Genomic DNA, 16,664 nt, shown 5'->3' with positions numbered 1-16,664 from the left:
AGCGAAATTCCTATCCTGCGTTTCCCCATACCGGAGCCGGAGTATCGCTTCACGAATGCGTCACGGGCCCCACCTTCGTTTCTCTCTCTCTCTCTCTCTCTCTCTCTCACGCGCGCGTTTTTGCTGAATGACACAGGTCGACGCGTAAGCAAGCTGGCGGGCCAAGAGGAAGCGCTTGTAAGGCGCTTCCTCACAGTACACCGAATATATAACACGAATATCTGCGCTCCGCCGAGGGGTGGTTCGAGGTGGCTTCAGGTGGTTCGTAGCCGACGCTGTCGTGAGGTGCGCACTTCGCATAGGGAGAATTTTCAAAAGGCACAGGAATTGCCGAAGGAGGCGAGCACTGAGGCCATGCAGAGCGCCAAAATTTATTACGACAGTACAGCAGAAACGCGTTGATTTGAGCTTAGCGTTCAAGTGCTAAATCACGTACGCGAAGCATGCCTGACGTTCAAAGCTCTGAGATCCCAGATAACACAGAGAAAGATGGCTTTCCGCGAGAAGAACAAGGAATGGGCTTTTTGTGCCCTAGAAAGAGCAAACGCAAGCGAGCCAGTACTCAGATCACAGGATTACACGGAGTGCGTTGTTCAGGGAGGCGCTAGTGAGCGAGGCAGGGTCATTGTGTGTGCCAGGGGTTAGATGAAGAGGAGGAGAAGACCGTTCTCTATATGCGAGTCGTAGGTGGACCAGCCTCGGGATTGACCCTCAACTACAGTACCACCGACAACGAGTGCGTGCGCATTGTAAGGGCTGTTCATAAAGTTTCAGGCGACTTTACCGGTTCGGGTTCACCACTGGGGCGGGTCAATGGATGCCTACAAACAACGCCCTCCAAAACATGGCCTTCCCCTGCGATGGAGCCTTGCTTTCTAGAAATATTGGTTAAAAATTAAATAATGGGGTTTTACGGGCCAAAACCACGATCTGATTATGAAGCACGCCATAGTGGGGGACTCGGGAATAATTTGGACTACCTGACGTTCTTTAACGTGCACCTAAGTACACAGGTGTTTTCGCATTTTGCCCCCACCGAAATGCAGCCGCCGTGGCCAGGATTCGATCCCGCGAGCGCGTGCTTAGTAGCCCAGCACCATGTCCACTAAGGGCCGATTTACGCTCGAGCCGTCCATCGCCGCAAGCCACACCGCACGCGTGCGGTCGCGCGAAAGATTGCACGTACAAACACTTGTGCACAAATTTCGGTTTACAATGTGTAAGGTGTACACTGTGCACACAGTGTAAACGGTAATTTGCGCACAAGTGCTGGGTACGTCCAATTTTTCGCGCAACCGCAAGCATGCGGTGCGGCTTGCGGCGATGGACGGCTCGAGCGTAAATCGGCCCTAAGCAATCACAGCGGGTAGAAATATTTTTGCAACATGCGTTCAGAAAGGGTAGGCTCGTCGGCAACGCCGATCGTGAAGTCGAAGTCCCTAACGCAGGAATAAGATTCGACAGTACCAACTCTGCGGTTTTCTTCGGTTTTTAAATGTTTGCTTTTTTTTTCTTTTTTTGCGCTCTATTCAGTAGAAAAGTGTTTTGCAGCACTGCAATTGCGCTGTGGTTTCGACTGACCCCTGCTATGAATAAAAAAAATGCAGCTCGACCTCACGAGGCGAATCAGCGGTGCGTTCGACATGGAACAAAACGCCTACCGGAAGAACTTCTGCGACAGTCTACCGGACTCAAGAAAGTTGAAAGTCTACCGCATGCAGCTGCAAGCATCAGCGCAAATGCTCTGGACAGCGGATGTAGCCCCCACCCATACGAATCTCCCTTGCCTGGCGGGGCAGTCTGTTACGAGTCGGCTGTGTAGGAACAATTCGTATCACGCCGACAAAAACATTGTGACAGGCCGGCCATTTAAAAGATCCCAAAAAGAAAGGAAAAATCGCGACGGATAGAATCCGTTGGCGTCTGTGTGTGCACGCGTAAGCATCTGTGCCTTCCCCTTACAGCGTGCGCGACGGTAAAGGCTGGGGACACATTCTCCAAAGAGCACTTTTGGCGATATTACAACCGCGCGTGACGCAGTGTTCAACCAGCCAATTAGATCACCCGGCTTTGCTCAATCAGCCAATCATCGCGCACTGAAAGTGATATCACCGAAAGCGATCGTCCGAGAATACGTCTCCTGTTTACACGTTTAAACATTTTTCTCCTGAACACTCGGGACAGTTAGCGACAGTTGGTGACCATTGTACTACTCTCATGTAGGTCAATTCTACAAGAAATCGAAAGAGGTGGTACATTTGTCTTTGTTTTTTTTTTCCTGATAATTCTACACAGTACGCACACGTGACTAAATAGTGTAAGCTGCTCCTGTTTTTTTTTTTAAGAAACCGCTTAGTAAACGGGAAACAAGTCATGAAAGGTCGTCGGGTAACGATGACAACATTACGAGACGAGTTTTTTTTTTCTTACCTTCGCCACAATGCTTAAGGCCACGAAAGTATACCATAACTGCACGACACCGCGACCGCAACCAGGAGGAGGAAAGAGAAAAGAAGGCAGGGAGGTTAACCAGAATAACGTCCGGTTGGCTACCCTACACCGGGGGAATGGGAAAGGGGAAAGCAAAGATCACAGGGAGAGAGAGGAGGGAAGGAAAGAAGGAAATTGCGGCAAGTTCGCTGACGCGTGTGGTTTTACAGAAATTGCATTAATAGTCATAGGTGGTCGCACAAACCCGTCGTCCTTAAGAAACACAAAAGTGCCTTCACCGCTTTATGGTCCGACGGGCGATGGGGGCGGTGTTCCAGCAGCACCTGCACAGAAAGCGGCCGATTGTCAAGTTTTTGGAAAGCTTTAGCAAGCTCTTGTCTCTCTAGGGCATATCTTGGACAGTGGCACAGCAGGTGGTCGATGTTTTCTTCGGTGCCACAGACCTCGCATGCTGCACTGTCAGTCACTCCAATTAATGTAGAGTATGCCTTTGTGAAGGCCACTCCTAACCAAAGGCGACAGAGAAGCGTAGCTTCACGTCGAGGAAGACCGCAACCAGACAGAACAGGCAACTTCCGGGAACCGGGTACGTCCGCTGATCTAGCCCGGGTGCTAACTCAAAAAAGTTTCAGCAGAGAAAACACCCACGATGCTCTCGGCGGTGATCACTCAATAATCAGAATGAACGTTACCCTGGGCAAAACCCGTGGCAACGAAACCTCTCGCAGACCACCCGCATCACGATTTGCACGAAAGCCAAGGGCACGTTTAGAATCATCATTTGACAAGACCGCTGATCTGGAGGACTGGGTTCGGAAAGTCCGTTCCGCTGTCTGTAAGCATACGTCCTCCATAGCCAACGTAGATGGCCATGCTGATGTCAACGCGCATCTTCTGGCCCTACGGGAGAAGCGACGTAAACTTATAGGAACATGCAAATAACTAAATCACAACAAGTCTCTTCACTACCGCATCTTGAAAATTCCCCAAGAAAGTCAGGACTACGCGGACCAGCATGCGGCGCAGCGTTAGAGTCATATCTGCAAGGACATTAATGGCTAATAAGGGTCAGTTGACCTTCAAGGGTCAATCCAAGCCCTCTCAGTCACTACAAACACACCAGCTCGAATGCGGATTCACCAGAGCTGAGGTTCTCCAGTAGAAAAGGACACATACTGTAAAGAGTTCCACCATCCACCGCTTGCTCCGTCAGCTGTCCAACCGGAAGAACAAGATGGAATCAACTCCCCCTTCAGATTATCCGCATTCAGTTTTGCTCTTGGCCATAACGCCTCACCTGGTACCGACGGCATTACAATGCGATTCTCCTGAAGCTACTCAACGATCACCAGGAGCACCTCCTCCACGTCATCAGCAACGCATGGGAAATTGGAAGCATTCTTGCTCAGTGGAAAGAGACTCTGCTAATCCTTTTGTCGAAACCAAGTCGTCCACTTATGACTCCTGGTATCTTGTGGCAGATTTCACTTACATCGTGCGTGGGAAAAATCATGAAGACGATAGCCTTGGTACGCCTTGAATGACATCTCACCACCCACAGCTATCTCCCAGACAGGCTGTTCAGTTTTCGTAAGGAAGTTAGGATGTCGCCTTACGTATTTACGAAAAAAAAATGCCCCCATGCCCATGCCAGTAGTACCGAACTTCACACCAATGACGGTGTTTACGTGAAGAATACTTTCACAACGTGCTACGTCGACCCATCCTCGAAAAGATTAGCCACACCAAGCTTGGTATCCGCATGATCCGCTACTTCAGCTACTTCCTCAGCGACCGCACCATCCGCATCGTGGGAGCGGACGCCTGTTACGTTTCGCCTCCGACGTGCGGTGTAGCCGGCGCGGATGCAGCGGACGCCGGGGCTTCGTTCAAAGCGGCGGATATTTTGGCCAGTTCAGCGCTGCCGCAACGCCTCCTGCCAAGCGCGTCCAGGCATGTTTCAATGCCACGTGTCTTCGTGTGTGCGTGTGTTTGTGTGTGTGCATGTTGGTGCCCACGCTTGTCAAAGCGCGGCAGCCGGGGAGAGGAGCTCCCCAACTGTGAAGCGAGGAGGTCTGACCGGCGCCGGCCCGGCGGATACGTCACTTCTTGTCACAACGTGTCCGTGAGCCACCGTCACGTGCGTCTCTTTCGAGCCGTTCCTACTTGCCCTCGACTCCGAGAGTATAAAAGCAGCTGCCCCCGGACGCCAAGAGAGAGGCTTCGATTTCTTCCGTCGAGTAACGTGGTCTCCCCTTTCTCCACTTCGGTCGACCTGACCGGCCGCTCTTTTGCGATGCTAAAATAAACAAGTTGTTCTGTTAGCAGTCGACTCATCCTTTGCCAGGACCTTCGCATGCTTCCAGCTGTGCCCCAGGCCGCCAGGCCAACGCTCCCCTTGGGGCTTGCGACCCAGATGCAACACGCCCAGCCGTCTAAAACCTATCCCGTCTGCTGAGGCGCCCCTCAAAGTTTCATCCTGTGTCCAACACTTTGCAGTTTGGCTATGAAACACCTGCTCCCTCTTCTTCACAAACTTCCCGGCCTTAAGCATGCCATATATACCGATGACATCACGCTCTGTTGCGTCACAGGAAGCCTGGGCAAACAAGAGTCTACCATGCAAGGTGGTCTGGACGTCATCGATTCATGTACTCGTACATTGGGACTTACATGCTACTCGCAAAAATTGGGGTACATTACTGTCCTCGATTTCCACACCAACAAAGGCGAAACCTACCAGGCCCTCATCCAGCTGGTCATGGCAAGCGACCCGATCCGCCGACGCAAAGTCGTACATATCCTCGGCTGTCCGTGGCCGCAAGACGATGGGGACACTGAATGGGTTCGGTGTTCACTAATTCAAATCATTCAGGTCATCCCGGTATGGTATGGTATGGTATGAAGAACTTTATTTAGGTCCTGAGGGATCAGTCTGGGACTGATGCGGGCCACTCCCACGTCGGTACAGAGAGGCCGAGCCCCTCTGCTATCACACGGGCCCTCTGGACAGCCCTGAGCTGGTCCGCCAGCACTTCACTGTGCAGCATTCGCTGCCACCACTGTTCACTTCGAGAACCATCACCGGCCAACGCCAAGCAGCGCCACAGCATGTGTTGTAAATCGAGCAAACCCCCACACTTACTACAATAGACTGAAACCCCGCAGTCCGGATTAATTTTATTCATGATGACAGGGTTAGGGTACGTCCGTGTCTGCAGTAGCCTTAATGTAACCGCCTGCGGCCTATTTAATTTAGGATGTGGCAACGGGAATGACCTGCGCCCTAAGTAATAGTGCTTGGTGATTTCGTTGTAGGTTAACAGTTGGTCCCTGTACTCAGGAGCGGGAGATCCAGCCCCTTCAGGGAGTACACGGCACACTAATCCTCGTGCCTCCCTGTGCGCCACCTCGTTGAGGTTACGCGGGGCTCCCTCCACTGTCCCCATGTGCGCCGGGAACCAAGTAACGGTATGCGAAGTGATATCCCTACCCTGCAGCAGTCTGTTAGCCGGTTCCGCAACAAGTCCTCTCGAGAAGGCTGTAATCGCAGATCGCGAGTCGCTAAACACCAAAACTCTTCTAGAATCAATTAGTGCTAGAGCAATAGCCACCTGTTCAGCAACCCCCGGATCTTTGGTATAAATGGAAGCAGCATTTCTAACGCCCCCTTTGCCATCTACTACCACCACCGAATAAGCATTTTTACCATTAATCCATGCGGCGTCAACAAACGCAGACTCCCCCTCCTGATCCTTTGCCTCTCGTAACAAAGCCCTAGCTCTCGCGACCCGCCTCCCTACATTGTGCACGGGGTGCACATTCCGCGGAAATGGACGAACCATGATATTTGCCCTAAGGTTCGCGTTCAACTCGTGTAGGGGCGCCCTATCGTGCGACACAGCCACCGATTCTTCAATTGACTCTAATATATACCTACCCGGTGGTGTACCTAGCAACCGCTCCCTCTGTGCAGAACGTTGAGCCTCAGCAATTTCATCTAAAGTATTATGCAAACCCAGTCGTAACAACATATCGTTTGACGTAGTCATAGGCAGACCAAGCGCAGCCTTGATGGCTTTTCTGATTAATGCATCCAATTTATTTTTCTCCCCCCTATTCCAATTTAGCATAGCTGCCACATACGAGAAATGACACATAATAAATGCGTGAACTAAGCGCATTGCACCTTCTTCTCCTAAACCCCTATGCCTATTAGAGATCCTTCTTATAAGTCTTATGGCCTCCTCCGTTTTCTTGGTAATACGCTGAATGGTTCTAATGTTCGATCCGTTCGCTTCAAGTACAAAACCCAGGACCCTGATTGCTTCAACTTTGGGTATCACCGACCCTTCCCTAGTATGAATTCTAATGCAAGGCTCAACGTCCGGTACCCAACCCCTCGGCCTACGACCTAGCTTCTTAGATTTGAAGATCAACAACTCCGACTTTTTAGAGGAGCACTTGAGCCCCACGAGACCCAGATACTCCTCCGTAAGCGTTACCACCTGCTGCAGCCTAGCCTCAAGCTCTCCATCACTACCACCGACACTCCATATAGTAATGTCATCCGCGTAGATAGAATAGCCAATATCCTGGACAGTGTCCAGTCTATTAGCCAACTTCGACATCGCCAGATTGAATAACATAGGCGACAGTACGGATCCCTGCGGAGTACCACAGCAACCCAATTTAACGACTTCCGATTTTATCTCCCCAAACCTGAGACATGTCTTTCTATCCGTGAGGAAAGCCTTGACAAAATTGAAAAGCCGCTGCCCCAAATTCAAGTCCGATAGCACCCGTATAATGAAAGAATGTCGGATTTTATCGAAAGCTTTTTCCACATCAAGTCCAATTAGTGCCTTAGTATCCCTTGTTCGCCGGTCAAGGATCTGATGCTTAATCCTGATCATAGCATCCTGAGTCGAGAGGCCGGGCCGAAATCCTATCATCGAGTGCGGAAAGACCCCATTGCCCTCAACATAACGCGTTAGCCTATTTAAAATGGCATGCTCAGCGACTTTTCCCAAACACGACGTCAGGGAAATGGGTCTGAGATTTTCAAGCCCTATGGCCTTCCCCGGTTTGGGTATCAGAACAGTAGTTGCCAGTTTCCACTCTTCCGGGAAAGAGCCTTCCTTCCATAGGCAATTGATCTGCCGCGTAAGGAACTCAATTGACCCATCGTCTAAATTCCGCAGCATTTTATTCGTAATGCCATCCGGCCCTGATGCCGATCGACCATTAAGATTCTGCAGCGCCATCCTTATATCACTTTCAGTAAATTCCGCGTCCATAGCTGCATTTTCGTCTCCACTATATTCCAAAACCACATCAGGTGTATCGTGCCAGGTCTCCAACGGAAGGTATCTCTGAGCCAAATCCTTTAGCAACTCCTGCTCCGTGGAGTCCCGACACGCCTGATGGACCAGCTTACCTATCACAGTCCTCTGATTAGACTTAGTGTTTGTCTCATCTAGTAAATGTCTGAGCAAACTCAGACATTTACTAGGTCATCCCGGTGATGGCTTGCATTACCAAGAGGTGCTCGTGCCTCCGTGAACGCGAGCTTAACAAAACTGCAGAGGCTACCAGCTATTCATGCATCATGTACGGCCTCCAAAATGCGACCCTCAAAAATATTCAAAGCCGCCATCTCGGAGCAGCACTTCGAAAATTCCGCCGTGTAGAAATAGGAGTACTGGCGGTCAAGAGACTGCACCCATCAGACGCTCAAAGAAAAGATGCAAGCCCGTCTCGAGGCCAAACAACCTCGTCTCTGAACTTCTTATCGAGGCCGCGAAATCCTCCATGCTATGATGTCAGTAGCTTGGCTGTCACTCCTCCAACTCCTCCACCGTGGGACATGGTTCCAAGATTTACTATCGTGCCCATACCAAGGAACATGAATCTAGTAGTTAGCAATGGAGGTCGGCAAACCAGAGTGGACCAACTCAGAACACCCTGTCATGGCATATATTATGTGGACGCTCCTCACACCGCGGACACCACGGGTGTTTTGGTACCACGCGACAACATCGAGCGTCATCACGAAGCAGTCCCATCCTCCACTTACGCTGAAGTTCTCGCTATAACAGAAGCCATTTGTCTCTACGCCCATGACACACAGACAATTACTGCTCAGAGATAGCCACAAGGCCGTTAGGGCTTTCGAATCCTAGAGTGCATTGCCCCACCTTCGCGCGACATTAGCTTGCTTAGATGTCCTGCTGGAGTGAGCGACCTGGTCATAGCCTAGCTCGAGAATCCTTTACACCGATCGGCCCCTTACCATGACCGCACACTTATTCCCCGAGGAAGCAGCGTGCCGCGCAACGAAAGCATCGTCGCGCACGACTCGAAGTACTGCGCCAGGACGCACCGACTCTCCCCACTTCCCCCCACACCATTCCATGTCCTGTCATGATGCGTCTCCCACCAGGCAGGCCTAGGGATTCTCCCTCCACAATGACACCATCCAATACGGCATTGTATCAGTGCCGCGGCGCGCCATCCTGCAAGGTATGTGGCGGTTATCTCTGCGCTCTCCCCACCTACTGGACCTGCCCTCGAACACATTCATTACAATTCAATTCTATCACACCTCCCACACCGCCACTTTGGAAAGTTGTACGAAGGCCCCACGGGAGACTCAGCCAACGGTCTGGCCTCGCCTAGTTTCTCACATCCTCCACATTCAAGGGGCCATGACATGCACCTCACGTTCGGCACCTTCGAAAGCACCGGTTTTACACATAACGGCTACGCAAAGATCGCAGCAAATAAATGTTTTCTTCCTTTCCCTTTTACTCCCTCCCCCCATATTGAGGTATCACCGCCGTTCAGGTGTCAGCAGACCGCACCAGACAGATAGAGTGCCGTCAGCAGTAATCGCATTCTCTTTATTTATATTTTAAATTTAAACAGCCAATAGTAACTGAGCGGCTCCTCGGTCGCATCCGCACTCCTGCAATGGCGAGGCAGCAGAGCAGAGTAAACAAAAGCGTTATCGGCGCGCGACAATCGTTACACTGACCGTTGCCGCGTTACTCTCTCCACACCAAACAACGGCAGAAGAAACAACGGCAAGGGCGTAGATTCGCAACAAGCAGGCGTTGTCTTTCCTCACATTAAACCACTGCTACTACTACACTCTCTCTGTCTCTCTCTCGCCATCGTGCCGTTTATTGCTTCTTTTTGCTTCACATCATTCAATTAAGAGAGAGTGAAAGTAGCGGCTGACCATTGGTTATCTCCAAGTGTCGTGACAGGCTTCTTGCAGCCAATAATGAGACACGCCGCGACCGTTGAATGGTTTGAAGTATTTGAAGGTGCGGAAGGCATCAGTAGGACGTCACTGCTGCTCCTGGAAATAGGCAAATAAGGGGCATGTAACCGCTACTCTACAGCCAGAGCGGTGGAGATTATTTCTATGCCTTGTTAAGAAGACAGGCTTTTGGAACACACAACTTCTGTCGGACATCGACTTCTAACGAAGGGGCCATCGTCGTCCAGAGGTCATACGGCATTTGTGACGATTACACTTCGGGTGATATCGTTCCGTATATTTTACCGACTTCTCTCTCTGTGTGTGTGTGTGTGTGTGTGCTTTGCACTTACGGCTTTATTGTGGCTTCTTGTGGCAAATTTGTGTGCTGTTCTGATTGGGCATTCGCATCGTTGCGCAAGGAGAAAGAAGTTTAATCCTGGCTGTGCGCAGAGTGAATAGTCTCTGGATACAAACACTGGCTTTTCGGACGTCTGTTTTATTTATCTCCTCGGTAAGTAACGCATGATGGATGTCAGCTGCCTTTAATTTTCCTCGGGATTTTGTCCCTGTTTGACTATGTTGGATGTTTGAGTTGCATTCTTTTTTTATTGCGATGAAGACTTGCCCTTAAGGCATAATACTCGGTGCGTATATGTGTAATATATGTTTGCTGTGAGGCCTGTGTTGTGTATGAATTGAAGCAGAGTTTTGTGGAATCTGTTGTCATGTATGCAGCGGTCATAGCTGGTTGTCACACTGCAGCGGAGGCCGGCTTGCAGTAGGAGACGCGAGCGTTCCGATTGTAGTTTGCGCACGTACAGTACATCTGCTCCTGCTGCGTGCGCCGCGTTTCAGGGAGGGCTACGGCCTGTCCCAGAGGAGCAGGCAACACGCTGCAACCCTCCCTGACCGGCTGCTTTATGTAGCAGCCGGCAGGCGGCGACACAAGTTTGTGCTTGCGCCGCCGCAGCAGGTCGCATCCCCGCAAAAAAAGGCAATTTCGCACTTTTTTCTTAAAAGCTAAGCAATTAACTGTGGCAAGTGTTACACTGAACGACGTAGATTCCAAAATGCGATCCTTTTGCAACATATTAGCTAAAACATTGCAGAGTTAAAGCGCAAAATCATTTTTCGAGCACGTTAAGTGAAATACGCGCGTCCCTGTATATTGCTCTAAATTCGCGCAGCCAGACAAGAGACAAAGAGAGAGAGAGAGAGAGAAAGCCACCCGTTATGTTGTTTGCAATGCCTGTTGTTTGCTTCCGCGGGCTGAGCAGGTGTCGTCTGCTCGACGCGCCGTCGTTGCGTCGTTTGCATCGTTTCCGTCGCTGTTTCTCGATTTTATAGACTATAGGGCGCTGGAGAATAAGATCTGTCTTTCCGCAACCGAGTATTAAAACTGTATGCAGTAGACTGAAACACCTGTCAAAGCTTCATGCGGCTGGGGTAGGTTCTCCGACGCGGCAAGCGTCCCGCCGGCGCGCAGGGCCGCTCACGCAGGGGAAGGCGACGGTAGCGCTAACCAACCGCGCCGCTGCAACCGACCGTCCAACGTGGTGTAGTGCCAAGGACCGCATGACGACGTTCAACGAGCTTACACAGTTCCACCGCCTGGCTCGAAGGACTTTCCCACCCCCGCACCCGGGGCTGTTCAGACAATTGCAAACTGGTTCCTTACCCACCCCAGTCGTAATGACTCATCTATACCCGAAATTATATGTGAGTGATGTGTGCCGCGTGTGCCAGCGCGAGAGGGCCACCCTGACGCACATCCTATGGGATCGCACCAAGTTCCCCGACTAAGCTTCGACAAGTACAACGACTCCGCCGCGACTCGCGGCTGCGGCGGAATGCTACGACCACGAAAGCCAAACCTGGGCCGTCCAGCAGGTCTCGGCGGCTCTTGAGAGACAAAGGCCGAGCGAAACCGACGGAACGTTGCCCCTCAGGGCGACAGACCGCGGGAGTAACACGCGCTGGAGTTGAGTAGAGACCACCCGCTGAGAAGACGTCAGGGCCCGCGTCACGGCGCCATTTAGTCATGGTGTCGTTCTGCAGGCGACTACATGAAGTTGTTTCTCTCTCTCTCTCAATAAAAAAAGCCTCAGCCAGGAGCCCACGCTGGACCCACTACCTCTATCTCTCACTCCTGCGATAGCCCAATTAGCTGAAAATAAAAACGAAATAAATCCGCCGTACAGTTTCCGAACGTTAAACCTCGCTATTCATTTCAAACTTATTTCTACGAACAAAATACTTCTTCTTCTCTTTCGCGTAGCAAGCACTCATTGACCGCCACATCCATTATCGTCATGCTTATTGTCACTTGATATATATACGTTCCTCGGGAAGGTCTGAAATGCAATGCTCTGTTTACTAGGTACGGCTTGATGCAAACAAAAATATTTGTGCGTCTGTCTCTCTCTTTCCGCTCCAGCTCCCGGGCAAAGCATACAAGCTGCGCGCCTGCTAAGATTATCCTAAGCGAACTAACAAATTTGCCTTCTTGATGCGTTGTCCATGAACGGAGTATTCGCATGCTTTATTTATTTTGAATCTACGCTTCGGATTTTCTCTAACTGATGGGCAGCAGTGCGTCTCACCAGATTCCATGCTGGTCCCAGCGCCTCCCTGACATTGCGTTTTTCTCTTATAGAGATTCCACAAATCAGCCAATTTAGATTAGCGTTGAGATTCCGTACAGCCGGTGAGAACATGTGCTGACGAGCGTTAAAAAAAAAGACGGCTCGCATATAGGCCAATGTTGAAATATTGGATTGTCTCTAGAGTGGTGTTAAGGTAAAGCATTCCGGCTCCTGCTTTCAGCAGGGTTGTAGCCACAAGCTGCAGGATTATTCAACTCGCGGCGGTTCTTGAGGTCTGTAACGATGGCTAAATACCAGCGCTTTACTGTTAGTGCGCAAAGAATATTAGTAATTTTTTGTTGTAAAGCCTGAAAAAGAGAGCCTCAAACACGAGTTCCTTTTTCTTTCTGTATGCCCCCGTCGCGTATACCCCTGACAAACGCACATGCTGCAAAAAAGCGTTCAAATCGACGAGAATTGAAATCTGCAAGCCCTATTGCCTCCTTTTCGCGATACTCCACAAAGTAGTCAATCTCCAACGAAACATTTTATCCCGATTGGCTTGATCGCAATCGAAAGAGCCTGTATGACACAACGTATTACGGCTCTCGTAACCTGCCTAATGCCCACGTTAATTGACAGCAAGAAGTTAAACATAATGGAACGCTTGCTGTACTCATCTTCTAGGCGAAGGCGCTGTGATGCTGTAACTCGCTTGCAAAATTTATATGCGCCGTTGTAATTTTAAAAGTTTAGACTGCCTGACCGTTTCCTCAGCTCAAGAAAGACTACATTACGCAGCGTGTCTACGCAGTTTCTGTGCTCTGGTATGACTCACGATCGCAAATAAGGCACGTATGCCTCTTGTAATGCTGCTTCAGTGCAATGCCACTCTACAAAAGTGCTCCGAGAAGCTCGACGACATGGCTTATGAAAGCAAAAAATAAATAAATAAATAAATAAATAAATAAATAAATAAAAAGACAGAAAGAAAGCAAACAAAATAATTTAAAACATTGCAACGGTAAGTTCTAGTCCTTATGAATTTCTTTTGCCCCGCAGTATGCGCCAAAGTGCCAGCCTTGTTACAGAGAGGTCACTCATTCATTTAAGTCGCAGGAAACTACTATCAACACCTATAGCAGCAGACATGGAGCAGACGAACTACCATTCGCAAGATATCAGCCGTCTAAACGCAGCGCTATAAGAGGATCCGTACACAAGAGCGGTCCAGAAAGTTAGTAGAGCTACTGGAATAAAGCCCGATGGCATGTAGTGAAATAATAAATTTATGGAACTGAACGAATTTCAGGAAATCAGACGCGCTGATAGGTGGTCAGTTTTTCGGAGACAGGCTCCATTGACTTGCACCACCGCTTCGCTGGTGACAGAGGGCGCAATTTGTCAATTTTTCACTTTTGTTTAATAGGATTCTAATGTCAGTTTTCTGGCACCACCACTGCGATCTTAAAGGTTCTAGGTATATATAATGCCTGTTATTTTCTTCAAACGGTAGGAGTTTTTCCTTGACGACTGCATTTCACATTGCTCCATTGTTTCTCTATCTCCCTATGAGAATGCAGTTCAGAAGAAGGAGGCACAACGAGTGTCTGAATACGTGAGTGCGGGGAAGAAGAAAACGCTGCATGCAGTTGGCGCATTCACCAGCTTCGTGGCCCACTGGCGCTGCTTGCAAAGTGGTGAGTTTAATTCAGGTTGCTTGCAATCCAAGCAGCAGAGGGGACTCTACGAGTGCCCACTAATTACTTGGCGGATAAGTTTTGCACTTATTCACGAACGCTCATTTCGTTTCATCGGATTTCTTCGCTTGGCGGCTTTCACCTGGGCTCACTTTGGCGGCTCCAAAGGTAAGTGATCTGTTTTTCAGCTGATGCAGTAATATTTTGCGAGGTTCGGGATTTGAGAGACGTCGTACGAAGAGCGCCAATGTTTCAGTAAGTTACAGTGGGACGCCACCATGCATTTTATTGTTCGGGAACGTTCGGTCAGGACAGTTGCCACTGTTCCACCTCTGGCCCAAATGGCCATACAGAAATGGCTTAGCACGGGCAACAATCGGAGTGCTCGCAAGTTTAGACCTTTAGCATCGTGGTCGGATCTCCTGGAGCTTTGTGGAAGTCTCAGCCATTGGAATCTTCTTGTTAGAGAACCTATCGGCGGATGTGTATTAGTAATTGGCACTTCTCAATCGCTCCTCTGTTTGGTGGCGCTCCGAGCCAGATCATGCTCCGCGCGTTACCGCCACGCGTCAACCTCACGAGTCGTAACATTCTGACACTTAACAGTGGGAATCTGGTCGGTGCTGAAGGAAAAGAAGGTGCAAGGAGACAGAGTCACCATCACGTAATATCAGAGGCACTCGTAGCCTCCGCTTCGATTCCCGCTGCGTAAGCGTAGCCGTGGTAGAGTATACTAGAAGGGGAGAGTGGGGGGGGGGGGGGGGAGTCCAGCGGACGTTGTAGCAAGCGCCGAGAGTGATGCAAAAACGCTGAAAGTGTGGCGGCGCTGCCGTTGCCTTATCCTGAAGCTCCGGCTGTTTCAGCTGCGCCGATTGGCTGAGGTGATCTCGCTGGCCGAATCGCTGTCGTCTGCTCGACGCACCGTCACTTTTGTGGTTTCCGTCGCTCTTTCTCCAGTTTCTTTACAACACGTCGGTGGAGAATAAACTAAACGTTTCCGCCACCGAGTAGCAAAACTGAATACAGCAGAATGACACACCTGTCCAAGCTCGATGCAGCTGCGCTAGGGTCTCAGACGCGACACGCGTCTGGCCGACGTGCTGGGCCGCTCATTCAAGCGAAGGCGACGGTGCCGACACCAACATTTCAATGAAGATGGTCTCATCAGGGAAACCGCGCTGGACTCACTCCCCCTATGTAGTACACTCTAGCCGCGATCTTTCCGCAGTCATAGTAGGTATACTACTGGGAGAGTAGGGGCTTCCTAGGGGCAGAGCACGGCGAGTTTATGCCTTCACTTGTAGACGATATCCGAACGCGCTGTATTGTAGAATATTGCTGTGTTGTGGTACGGCGTTATATAGCAAGTATGATGCACGAGAGGGACCTAGAATTAGCTGTGACATTAGTGGGAGAGTAGCAAAACGGAGCAGACTCCGCGTGTGGTGCTTGAGAAGGTGCGCAGCCCGGGCATAGCCGCGTGCCTGTTTTTGATGCCCGTTAGCCCGATGCACTTAAGAAGGAAACTTTATGGGCCCGATGGGCTGGCTCCACTAGGGAAGGGCAGTAGAATTGGCAGCTGTCTTCTAGACAGCTGTATTCTTATTTCTTTTGGAAGACAATGTCTTCTTAGCCGACTTCGGGCGGATTTGGCGTATCTGGGATCCGGGTACCTTGCAACCACTTCTAAAGAAAAAAGCGCTCGCTTAGGTGACTTGTAAATGTATACGCATAGACATTGTATTAAATTATACCTTGTCATGCCCCCAATGCGTAACATTAGTCAGCAACTAAGTATACAATAAAAGAAAATTCATCGACGATTACGATACTCCCTAACGCGAATTTTGAGTGCAACTGTTTAGGTGTTCCGAATTTGCGATATAGGAAAGAATTTGATTCTGAACGACAGGGTGCTATCGGTGGTGACGCTGAGACTCTGCTCGCGTACCTCGTTTGGCAGCAGCGGCAGACGAAGCGTTTCCAACGGTTGCACCGCTCATCGTTCAGAAAGAAAGCGTGAACACGGGAATGCGTGGCTCGCGTGGAGCGCATTCTCTAGCGGCAGCGGCGGCGCCACAGGCGAATTAGCGCATGCACAGTGGGTCCGAAGCTCACGTCAGCGCTTTGTTTCTGCGCTGTCCGCATGCCTGTTCGCCGCCGGCACTCCACCTTCCTCGCCCTTTCATCATAACCTCCTCCGCTCTCCGCCTCATGGTTTCGCTGCACCCTCCTCTCCGCTTTTCTCTTCGCCGCACTTCCCTCTCCCCTTTTTTCATCATCCGCTCCACGCTACGTTCTCTCTCATCTTGTGCTGTGCGCGTTCGTTCGGCACGTGACGCCGATGCTCCCCACAGCAACGGGCGCCTATGAGCTGCGATCTGAAAACAGGTGCAAGTAGCCGTAAACGGCGTGGGATGCGAGTCTCTGTGTCGCTGTCACCCTATGCGGCGCCGCCGTCAAGTGCCATAACTGCCATGCCCTACACCAGTTCGCGCGAAGTGTCCGAGTTAGAATCGGAGTCATTGCAAGTGTAGGTAAGGGTGCAGTGAAGAGATAGAGGTTTTAAATAAGAAAGTTAAGATCGAGATCAAATACACGAATGACCACATATTGATAGATCTAGAAACATCTCATTAAATCAAGCAGGCTAGG

At 50.3% G+C, this 16,664-nt stretch overlaps 1 protein-coding gene across 3 annotated transcripts in view; it reads left to right on the top strand.

Moving 5' to 3' along the window:
* The first annotated feature begins 13,892 nt into the window (after nucleotides 1-13,892).
* The window catches only part of LOC135913886 (uncharacterized), an 86,304-nt gene continuing 83,532 nt past the window's right edge, over nucleotides 13,893-16,664 (top strand). For 2 of the 3 annotated variants that reach the window (XM_065446565.1, XM_065446563.1), the window contains exon 1: nucleotides 13,893-14,009. The gene's annotated coding sequence lies outside the window, so the exon portion shown is untranslated. The other variant, XM_065446564.2, reaches the window with a different exon arrangement.

The sequence above is a fragment of the Dermacentor albipictus genome, unplaced genomic scaffold (assembly GCF_038994185.2).
Source record: "Dermacentor albipictus isolate Rhodes 1998 colony unplaced genomic scaffold, USDA_Dalb.pri_finalv2 scaffold_28, whole genome shotgun sequence".
Lineage (NCBI taxonomy): Eukaryota > Metazoa > Arthropoda > Arachnida > Ixodida > Ixodidae > Dermacentor > Dermacentor albipictus.
The sequence above is the reverse complement of the archived record's forward strand: the minus strand, read 5'-3'. Positions and strand labels throughout refer to the sequence as shown.